Source organism: Notolabrus celidotus, chromosome 3 (genome assembly GCF_009762535.1).
Source record: "Notolabrus celidotus isolate fNotCel1 chromosome 3, fNotCel1.pri, whole genome shotgun sequence".
NCBI lineage: Eukaryota > Metazoa > Chordata > Actinopteri > Labriformes > Labridae > Notolabrus > Notolabrus celidotus.
In genome coordinates this window covers 4,517,004-4,529,421 of record NC_048274.1, presented here as the reverse complement: position 1 = coordinate 4,529,421, position 12,418 = coordinate 4,517,004, and positions in this window count along the sequence as shown.

Genomic DNA, 12,418 nt, shown 5'->3' with positions numbered 1-12,418 from the left:
ACATCAATGCATCTCTGACTCCAAATAGCATCACAAAGGTGTCAGAGCCTAAGGAGGAGGATATCCTGGCGTTAGCACATTTTAAACCAGCATCGATACTAAATGTTTATCAGGTATTAAGTTTAATCTTTCTGTTACACATAGTTGTTTGCAGGTGATGACACGTGAAGGACTTGAGGCTGAGTTCAGGGTGACATCATTTTAAGCTGCTCTCTCCTCTGTGTCTGTCCTGATGAACGAAGCGTGGTCGGTCGTGTGCCGGCAGCTCTGAGCCCCATGACGCTCTGTCTGTCTGTCCGGCACGCTCGGGTCCACACTCTCACTCCCTGACATGTGCCGCTGCTCGCTAATCCTCCACTGACGCGTCTGTGCAGCATCAAACTCGACAAAGGAACAATTAATGACCACTGTGCTGACCTCAGAGGGCAACCAGCGCCCGCTGCATCAGGCAGGAGCTCCTTTTAGCCTCTGTGGAAGGCCATATTGTTTTTTTCTATACAGCTGAGTTAATTAAAGCTGCTGTATGTTCACTGATTATTTCATTCACATGCCATAGGGGACATATAGGGGGACTTCTTTGTTATATACATGCTGCTTCATCCAAATTAATTGTTATCTTCAGGATTAAAACAATTGGAGATTTGAACGTTTGGAGATAATACAGCACAAAAGAGAGGATGTGGATATCATCGTGATTATGGCTGAGCCGATTAGATGACAATATAGTGTATTAGTAAAAAGGCGGGAAAAAGAGTGCCAGGCTGTGTGAATTAGGCTGTGACTCATATGGAGCAGCATCTGTGCTCTTCAAAGACAAATCTGACCATTATCAGTCATTTTGATCAGATTAGCAGGCAACTATGAATGACGCAATGCTTCAAATGAGCCAGCCTGAGATCATAACACAGGTTTTAATTAATCTAGATTATCTATTTGGGATCGTTTTTTATTTAAAGATTATTTTGGGGCTTTTAATGCCAACTTTCAGAGGAATGGTCGGTGGGGAATGTAGGGAACTGGGTAGAGAGAGTGGGGGATGACATGTGGCAAAGGGCCTTGGGGTGAAATTGAACTGGGCCACCCTCTTTTGGGATCATAGCCTTTGCATATGGGGTGTGCAATCTAACTGCTGAGGCACCTTCAGTGTCAGCTGTTTTTCTTACTGGCCTTTTTGAACTTTTTGAACCTCCTCACACTTCTTAAAGTCACTTCTCCATTCAAGTGCAACTTCTGAACTCAACCTTGTCAACAAAAATGGCAGAAGAGAAACAAACCAGAGTTGTTTTTCCTTAAATAAAAGCAAATATGAAGCATACAGAGGAATTTAAAGCAGACAGTCTGGGAAGTGCCATGAGATGACCTTTGTAATCAAGCAACAGTGAGCACAAGTGAAAGGCACTCTGAAATTAAGATAGAAAACTTTAGTGGACACAGGCCTTAATGCTTTAAAACGTGGCATATCAATTGTTGATAAGATATCTAAATCATCCTCTGAGTTTGTGAAATAATCAAAGTAATGTTGTGAAAGTTTGTGGGAAAAGCTTTGTTTGGATGAAGTTGGAAATGATCAGTGGAAACACTTGCAAGCAAGAGTGGCCTAACTTAGCTCCATGTTTACATGTACTGTACCTTACCTACTATACCTTTAAACAAGTACATTGAAGACTAACTTCAAATGGGGGCCCTTAGTGTCTTACAAGCCCCTTTCACACATGCACATAAGTCCTGAAAATGTCCTGACATTGTCATTTTTTTGTGTAAGTGTGAACGCAAAGGGCCGCATTTTTCATCACCATGTCTAGACTTTGTCCTGCCAGCCCCCCTCGTGAAATCTCTGCAAGAAGGGTGAGCTGACATGTGAACGCAGCAGGTAAAGCCAGGAATATTCTCCACCAGCAAGTGGGCAAGGTGATGATGCTGTTCATGTTGAGCAGAGTTTTCTGCTTTATATTCTTACTTCTAGTCTCAGTTGTTTGTTTCCTGACATTGTGTTTGTGTGTTTGTGTTTGTCACTCAGGGCCTAAATGTCCTGTAATGATCTAGAGAATGTCAGGACATGTGTGAAAGCAGTTGTACAGATACACTGGGTACCCTTAAGTGTCTGCATTAGACTCATCCTACTTCAAGCTAATGTAAACCCAATTGACCGTGCGAGATGTGCTTACATACCTGGTATTTACTCAGCCACTTGATTTCCTCGCTCTGATTATTATTTGGATGGCAGATGGTGGGCCGGTCGTAATCCCAGCTGCCCATTGGACTGACCCTTTGCACTCCACCCGCCTCTTCCCAAACCAACACGCAACACCCTCTCCCCTCCCCCCAAAATCTTAACGAACCCGCTGAGCTGCACGGCCAAAGAGCTGCTTTACACGGTGAGTAATGGCTGTGTCAGCAGTCAGAAGATGAGCCAGAGGGTGAAGGGAGGGGCTGAACGGGTGAGAGGGCGAGGGGATGAGAGGGGTATTACATCCCATTAAGTGGAAACAATTGTTGAGGCAAGATTGCACCATAAGCAATAAAGCCACTGTTGATGGATACACATACTGTAAAAGTTTCAAATTTAATCATTTGTCTGAATTAAAACTTCAATTTGCAAAGGAAGAATAAATCAATAAACGGGCACATGCAAAGAAAATATTACAAGAACCTGAACCAGATTTCTAAAATCTGATCCAAAGTTCAATGATGTGACACTTCTACATCTCACCTGTTAATATAAATATATGACAATATGTCATAGCTTACATAAATGTTACAATGGTTATTGCAGTTAGCTCATTGGCTGTAATCTTCTTGCTTCCTCAGAGTTTCCAAAGGGGCCCTAATCTCATCTAAAGTCATCTGAGCTAATCCAGGCAGCGGCAGCAGTGGTCGGCGCACTGGGAGTGTTATTCATATGACAGGCTGTTGTCTTACAAATTTGCTATCCTCAGATGACCCAAGAATAAATTTAGAGGGGTCGAGGTTGTCATGTACTCCAGAAACTAAAGGTGTTATTTATTTAGGACGAGTGAGTTATCTGCTCTTTAAATCTTTTTGAAAACTGCAAAAAGAAGCATGCAGTGAGTTTCTCATAAAGACAGTAGAGCAAATTGTATTTTGTTAATAATTGCATGTTTTACAGTAGGGTGGTTAAAATAAGCTTGGCGCAGAAATTTTTGGGCCCAAATTTCAGTCTTTGTTTAAACTGATTCTCTCGATTGAGTTTAAAATGTCGTTTCGTCTTTGGCTAAATAAACTGGTGCAATGACACCTGGCTAAGAATACTTGGAATATGTAATCCCACCCCTTTGTCAACAGTTGACATTCAAAAGGATTAATCAAATCTGCTTATGTTGATTCACCGTTGAACTGTGGACCAGGTTACTTGAGTCCACGTGATGAAAGACATATTCATAAACCGTCCCTCGTGGTAGACCGGATAAGAGCCATGCTTATCTTTAATAGTTTCTTTAACATGTAGATGAAACATTATATGAATTATTTGATAAACAAGCATATATTTTGAATTGAAATATTATTTTAGAGCTAATATGTTGTGGAAGAAAAACAAAAACAAAAATTTGGCTATTCTTTTTTTTTTATAGTTTTATAACTTTGTCCAAAAAGCCTTGAACAAAAAAAGACAGAATCCATCAATTCATTATAATTCTCTAGTTTCTGACACGGGACATTGCCTATTTATCAAAGATGTTGAGTAATAAAAGAAAGGACAGTGAACAACAATAACCCTGGAAGTTTTTGTCACTGATGTCACATATGTAAACCTGCTTCAAAAGAATCCAGATTTCATTGTCAGATTTTGCATCACTGAGCTGTTTCTGAATCCTGTTAAATCAGACACAAGGCCTCTCCTATAGGCTGCATTTAGGAGGTTTATTTAATGCACATGGTGTTAATTAAAACAAACACAAAACAATGCCAGCAGCAGCAGCAGCAGCAGTTGGCTCCTAAGTGTTTGTGTGGATCTCTTAAACAAACCGCGTGGCCCTGAGCTGCATCAAGGGGCTCAGTGGAGCTCCAATCTGACATTTATCTCTCGGGGACGTTCTGCTGATGGCAGCACGACGTCGCTTTAGGAAGCAGCTGTTTACTGTCAGAGATCTAGGTCAGGACAGAGAGAGCTGGACACACACGGCCAGCCAGACTCCTGCGGACAGTTTGCACAGACACACACTGTACGGCCTGAAGTACATCTGTAAGGGCCCCTGACTGACGGCTGGACAAGGGCAAAGCACCATGTAAGGGTTGATAAAAGCCTTTATGCATATCATGCCCACGGTGACAATGCAATGGCTAATGTTACACCATAATGTGTTCATTTATATTTTAAATACTAAGGGCCTGATTCAAAAAATGATTGCGCAGCTTTTGCACCTTAAACCTGTACAGATTAGCCAAAAAGAATAATTGTAATTTTAATTCACAGAGCACACTTGAAGGGTTTGATGCACCACAAACTGCACTGCAGAACAAACAGCGTCTCTTTAAATTGGTAAGAAGCTGTACATTGCTCATTCTTGGACCCAAGAGAAATCATCGACAAGCATTGTCTGACTACAAGAGGCGATATTTGTCTCCCTGAATGGACGCCAACTTTAGGTAATTCTGGTGATGCCAGTTCAAAATGTTGTTATCAAGATTAATACAAACTTGGTCTAATGGTTCCTCAGAGGTCGGGGGGTTATGCAAGAATCTGGTCAATGTTTTTCAAGATGTCACTGTGACTGATTTCTATGAATCCAAGATGTTTTTCTCTTTTAATGATAGCTGAAAACTGTAAATATATCTCAACAATGTTTAAACAACTGTTGATGGTCTGCTGAAAGCTCATCTCCACACCCACAGAGATGATGATGTGGAGGATGAAGACCTGCTGCCACAGCTATCCATATCCTGACATACAGGTAAGAGGCTCAGCAGCCACAGTCAGATCCCAAAGACAGCTTTATCACTCTGTTATATAACACACATGCACACACACACACACACACACACACACCGCACACACACATACACACATGCACTGATGGAGGGCTGATGTGAGGATGCAGCCACTCTGCTGCCGTCAGCACTGGATAGATCAGATTTAACCCCCCTCAATCTCAGCCCTCCTCCTTGAGCTTCCTTCATGATCCCTCCCCAAGAGTCTGTCTGTGTCTGTGTGTGTATCTTATTTTGTTCCATATTCATTCGATGCAAAATTTTGCATTGGCATAATTTATGTTGATGTAAAAAGGATGATTCTTTCTGCCAAAGAAAAAGTCCTTAGATTCTATGATTTGAAATAGAGCATAAACTTAAACCAGTGTTAAAGGCTAATTATCTAAATGATTTGGTGGCGTTAACCCTGTCTACAATGATTGATAGTCTAGCTTCTGTGCCAGTTCTCCACCTAGTTTCTGAACACACTTACTAGTGACAAGTACCTCATACAACCCCTCTTAAAAATAAATGACTACCCATCCCTTTTACTAGCCAGAGAAAAATGCCTCTGGGAGGGGTGGCCAACTTTTCAGGGCTCCAGATGTATCCTGTAGTGAGCGATAAAGGACTTTTATTTAAGACATCTACCAACTTAAAAAGTGGGAAAGAAGAAACATCTTACAGCAGATCATAAGCTGTATTTTTATGCTATTTGTTTAAAGACATTAAATCAAGCTCAATTCTTGTCAGATATCTGCTGATGGATCCCGGGATTGTATTACAGAGATTAGTTTTTCCCCTTTTCCCCTCCACATAGACTTTTTCCTGCTTATGCTGGTGCCCTCTGAAGCATCATTGGACGACACTCCTCTGAAAATCTGGATCTGGGCCTACCTATTTGGTATTTTCACATCCGTAAATAGAGATTACATCAAGGCGACACTCTTCAAACTGTTGATGGAGGTCTGAATCATCCCAAAGACGCATACCAAACATTTCCGAGGCTCCTGAGTGGGGTTACATAACACGACCTGCTCCTCTAATCATTCTTTGAATCCTAATTTAGGCTGCTCCCGTCCTAATCTATTAGTCTGAGCATAATCTATGGTCTGCTCGTGTAAGCAAGTCTTCTCCTAAAACTTGATGGTGCGGCTGATTCCCCCAGCTTATCATTATTATGTAAACTGTTTTAATGCTGCAGCCGCTCCAATAAACAACACACTCATCTTCTAAACATAGAGAGCAGATCAGCTCCGTACGGTCACACTCCTGCAGCAGGTGTCACTTTAATACAACACTCACCTAATGGAGGAACCAATGCAGCTTATCTGAGGCTTTAAAAGATTTACTGTCATCAGAGTAAATGTACGTCTCAAGTTTTGACTGTTTTAAATCTCTGTTGAAGTAAGGAGGACACTTTAGGTCCTTTTTAATCTTTGTCTTTGTTTTTGTTACATTGTGCAAGTTACTGAAAATTAGTAGTAACGCAATAACGCAACACAATGTCATCCACGCCCCATCTGTGATAATCTGACAATGAATTATCTCAAACAAAAAGCTGTATGCAAGTGCAGCTAACAGTTGGTTCTAGATGAAACATTTCATCTTCAGTGATGAATTTGCATGACAATATATGAAGAAAATCAGTGTTTCCAAATAAAGTGGCTGTTTCTTTATATAACAAGCAATTTAAGTTATTTTCCTTCTCCTAATGAGGTCCAGAAAAAGTCTTGCATTGTTCCTTTTTACAAATGCAAACATACGACCAATAAAAGTCAAGAAAATACCAAGATAATTGATCACTTCTTTTTGGTTCATTTTGCTTAAATAAGCCAAAGAAAAACCTCCGTTCAACTTATTCACAGCGAAACTGAGACTCACCTAAATAAGATGAGTGGAGGCTTCTTCTGTGGATGTAATGGACCAGGAAGTGACTGTGTTTATTTGCAGACATACCTGTAGGGATGATTTTTGCTTTGATCTGGACACATCTTCTCAAGTTGTAATGTACTGTAAACAATGAAGCACCTAGAAAAACTATCTCTAACTGCTGGCTACACCGGAAATATTGAGGATTTCTCTTTTGTTCCCAGACATATATCATCGTCATCGATGGCCTAGTGGTTCCAAGATTGACTCCTAATGTTACAAAAAGTTAAAAAAATAAAATAAAATGATTCTATGAGTCCATGAAGATGTATATTCAAGGGAAATATCTCAATGATTGGAAGCCTCCCCCACCTCAACCTAATGAACACATCATTTTGTAATAAAAACCAAGATCCTTGACCCTTCATGCCGGTTCTTTTTCATCTGAATGGATATTACACATTATTTCAATAAATTATAAAGCAATAATGCCTCCACTCATGAGGTCCTTCTGCTCATAAGATATTAAAGGCACCAGCAGCAGATTATAAGTAAATTAAAGCTGCATAATACATGAAGAGGAGGCCAGCCTGTTCGTTGATGGTAAATCAAAGACTAGAAAAGAAGGCTGTTTCTCCCTTTCTGTTGAAGAAGTATAATCCTAAAGTGGGAATCAGTTTAATTCAATTCTTACATTAACAACTGGAATATATTGTATTTACAAGGAGAGAGTAAATGTTTATGTTTTCATGAATATTGTTTCCACAGCATGCTACATTAAAACAGACGCGTCAGACATTTCCATCAGAAGAGATTGTCTCCAACTTCAGAAAGAGTGCCAACACAGGAACGTGAATCCAAAACAGTTATATGAAAAAAACATGAATAAAATAAAAAGGAATCTAAATAGCGAGTATTCTTACTCAGAGATGGAATTTTTATCCTTGATGTGGAAATATTTAAGGGGTTGTTGCATTATTATGTAATTAGGAGTAATAAAATATCAGATAATTTCCTGTAATTCCTAAAATCAGAGTCAAGGAAAAGACAGCACACTGAAGAGCAACTCAGCAAAGAAGAATCATCTCAAATTATTCTCTGACAGAATTTAGTTTGAAAACAGTCGTCTCAATCCACCATTCAGCGAGAGAGATGTTCAAACTGTTCACCTGAGTGAAAGAAAATAAAGCAAGCATAAAGGCAAGGTCATTTTGCTTGTTCGCACGTATTTGTCTCTATTTAATGGATTTCTTTAAATCCTTTGTTCCAGGTTTTGTTTCCTGCTGGAATAGAGGCCCCGTGTGGACCAAAATCTTTGAAATTGGAGTGGCAGCCAGACCAATAAGCAGCTGATGGTATGCCACAGCATTCACCACTGCATATGCCTGTAGCTCAGCAGCATGTGTTGCGGCCAATGATGCCTCTAGGCTGATTTCAGCATGTGCCGGTCACTTGATTGGTGGTATTCCAACAGTATGCCAGTCTCTTCATATAATATGAATGATTGACACACCAGTGCTGCCCGTCTTTCAGGCGCATTATGTTCTTGATTACTCTAACCAGACATATAGATGAAAATAAATGAATGTATACATTTTTCTGGTCTGTCACTTAAGTGTATTTAAAGTATAGTTGTTTGGTTCCTCCATGGTGACATGCACGCTTGTAGCAAAGCTAATAAGGTCCTTGTTAGACATACTTTCAATTGGTCAACCATCTGCCATTTGATTTGGTTGTTTATGGCAAATTAAGACATCTCTACTCTTTTTACGTTATTTAGTACTTTAGATTTGTTGGTTCAGTGGGGGATTTAACACTTAAAATGGTGGCATGATAAATGTTGATGATCTAAAGCAGAAGGAGATTTGGAAGCACCAAAGTGTCAAAATCATGATCAGATCCGTCCGTGCTTAAATGAGGGGGCTGAAATGTGTTTCACGACTCTTTTCATTAACATCAATGAGTCCGTGTACCCAGATCAGTGTAATTGGCTGAATCGACACAGAAATCCTGCGGAGCTCTGATCTCAGTGGACTAATTAACTGTTAAATCTTCGAAAGGTCAACAGTTTGTGTAGTCAGGGGGTGAAGACAGCAGCCACCATATGGCTAAAGATGCCCACAAGGAGTGTGTCTTCTCTGCTCTTTTAATCTTTTGAGCTAATTGTGTGTCTTCTCCCCCCTCGTCTTCTGGTGCCCAGGCAGACAAAATGTGGTCAAACTCTAATCTACTTATCCGCTCCTCTCTTTGTTTTTCAATCATGAAGGGGCCTTGTTACAGTGGAGCCCGGACCTGCTGACATATACATTAAATATGCTCTGAATGCAGGATTTGGACTTAGAGTTCAGCAGCGGAGTCGTGTTTTTTTTCACTGAAAACAGTCGTTCAGGTGTTTTTTGTAATGTACAGATTATTTGACATATGGTTAGGTCGACATGTTGCTCATTGTCAGGATTTAGTCCGGATTTAAGAAAAACTGGGGTCACGGGTTGAACTTCCTCATCTGAACTTCACCCCCCAACTCTAATCTGTCAATCTTAAAGAAAAAAAACTGCGAGATAAAAAGTCCAAACTACGAGATAACAAGTGTAAACTGCAATGAGTACTTAAAATAACAAGACAAGACGTTTTAACTAAGCAATAAAAAAATGACGCAATGAGAGCAGAAGTTGAACTACATGATAAAAAGTTGAACCTATGAGATAAAATTCAAAACAAAGACATAGAATGTCAAATAAAAATGTAACTTTTCATGAAATAAAAAGTTTAAACTGAGACTAAAGTTCTAACTGTGACATAAAAAGTTGAAGTGAGAAGACGTGAAGCCTAACCTTTGAGAAATAAAGTCAACAAGATGAAATAAAAAGTCTTAGTTATGAGATTAAAGTTAAAAATTGTAGATGAAATGTTGACATTAACGGATAAAACATCTAAACTTTGAAATTTAAAATATAAGCAAAGTTTTTGAGTTGGATGGCCTATGACACTAATTTCAAAGCAGGGACTCTCAACCAAAGGTTTAAACAGTGGGCAAATAGAGGCATAACAATAATTGACACACTGATTGAAAGAGGAGAAATCAAAAGTTTTCTAAAACTAAGGAGAGAATATGACTTAGAAAAAAATGATTTCTACATGTACCTACAAATCAGAGATTATTTTAACAAAGAGTTAAGGCCTGGTTCCTCGTGTGAATTAAATGGACTGGTTGTAACACTGTGTAATGCATACAGAGGTACAGTTAAGAGAATCATTTCGGTGTTATATCAAAATATGGTGAGAAATAGAACAACTTCCACTCTGTACATTAGAGATAAATGGGAAAAGGAACTGAAGAAAAAAATAACCATGGAACAGTGGCATAACATGTGTAGGACACAGAGTAGATCATCAAGCTCTAGAATGTGGAGGAAATACAGATGGAGAAATATTGTGAGATTTTTCATCACACCCAAAATCAAAGGAAAATTCTCAACTGTTCCACAGCCTTGCTGGAGACGGTGTGGTGAGCATGATGTTGATCACGCTCATATCTTTTGGCAATGTGTTAAAATGACTGAGTACTGGGATGAGGTGTGGAAAGGAATGACAGCAATTTTAGGTTATAGGCTTCCTAAGACGTGTGAAGTGCTGTATCTGGGAGATTTAACACAGGAGAATATACAAAGCAAAGACATGTACCTGGTTGGACTACTACTACTGGCATCAAAGAAAGCAATAACAAGACAGTGGTATACGGAGGACCCCCCCCACTCGGAGAAACTGGTTGGACATTGTTGAAAAACTACACGATATGGAGAACTTCACACATAATTTAAGACTTCAACAATCTGCCTGCCAAGAAAAATGGAAAAAATGGACTGACTTTATAACCCATCAAAAAGTTTGTAGAGAATGGTTGATTTTAAAGGAGGCTAAACTAACATTTGTTAACTGACACCAATGTTTGTTTGATGTGTTTGTTTTGATGTAACCTTATCAAGAAAAGCAAATAAAATATAAGTTATAAAAAAAAAAAGAAATTTAAAATATAAACGTTGAAAAGCTGAAACTTTGACATAAAGGTCAAATCTTTGAGATTAAAATAAAAACTATGAGACAAAAAGAAAAAAATATCTGAGAAAAGTCAAAACTGAATTTATAATTTGAAACAATGATAAAAACTTGAGAAGATAAAAAGTCAACATTCTGAGATTACTTTCAGAACCAAGTTAAAAAGGTGTAAACTTTAAGGTAAGCGCACACCGTATACAAGAGGTTATAATCCTCCTTACAGAGGTCAGTGCACCCCTGACCTCGACCATTTGCTGCATGTCTTCCCCCACTCTCTGCTCCCCACGTTTCCTGTCCCTCTTCTGCTGTCCGGTCAATTAAGGTGAAAATGCCCAAAAAGAGAGGATACACTTTGATTTAAAAGTGAATGCCTTAAGATGAAGTAGTCACAACTATGAAGAAAAAGTCAACACTCTGAGACAACATTTTAAACTTTGAGATAAAAAGTCAAACACCATGACTTAAAAAGTTTAAACTATAAGACAAATATCAAAACTATGACAAAAAGCTGTTAAGATAAAAAGTCCAACTACAGAAACAGAAAGTGGAAACTGAGGCAAACAGTTTAAAATTAGATTTTAAAAAAGTCCAAACTATGAGAACATAAGTTGATTTATGAGATCAAGAGTTTCTGTCATGAGATAGCAAGTTCAAGTTTTGTCTTAATACTGTAATAAGAAAAATGGCCGCCTCATTAACTGTGTGCACTGCAAAAAACATCATCAAATGAATCATGTTTTGTTTGTTTAACTTCATTTCTAATTTAAACTTTTTCAGGTACTTGTTTTTTGCCGTCTTGATGTGTGTTCATCTCCATTCCACAGATTCTATTTGTATGAATCTGATTCATTAATGTGTTTGTACTTGTTTCAGTGTGTGATAGGTGCAACTCTATCAGAACACAGTATGTCAGATGATGTTGTTACAGCTGATTAGTGTTTATATGACCAATGTTAGGCCAGAGCCATGAGTGCATTAATAGATGGGCTTTAAAAACACAGAACGACAACAAAGAGGCAGCACAGATGTCAGGAACACAATGGCCTACATCCCTCTCAGACCGCTCAACTGTGTCAAGACACAAATGATGGGAATAAACAGATATGTAGAAACATTTTTGACTTATCTTTCTATGAATGTCCCAATTGTGCTAGAAAAGACTACTTTTAAGGCTTATTCCTAAGCCCCTTTTGTATTAGTCACAGCAATTAAGCACAGTGGCTTTTATTTTTGCCTCTACAGCAACTCAATTTTACCTAAATATACCGTCTGTTGGTCCTCGAGTCTACAAACTCCTGCCTATGTAAATGCCAAGTGCTGGATGATTTTGAGCTCTTTAATAATACATGAGAGAGCTAAATTACAGCTGACTAAAACATCATCCATTCAAAACTCTATTATTCTCTCTGTGACCTTTTTCTCCCGTCAGCCAAAGGGAAGCGGATGATCTCTAGTTCGTCAAAAAACGGGCTAAATGGGAGTTAATGTGCAGCTCCTCTGCAAACACAGGGGGTCATTATGAACGGGAGGCAATCACACAGATCAAATATACAGCGAGGGGGAAATG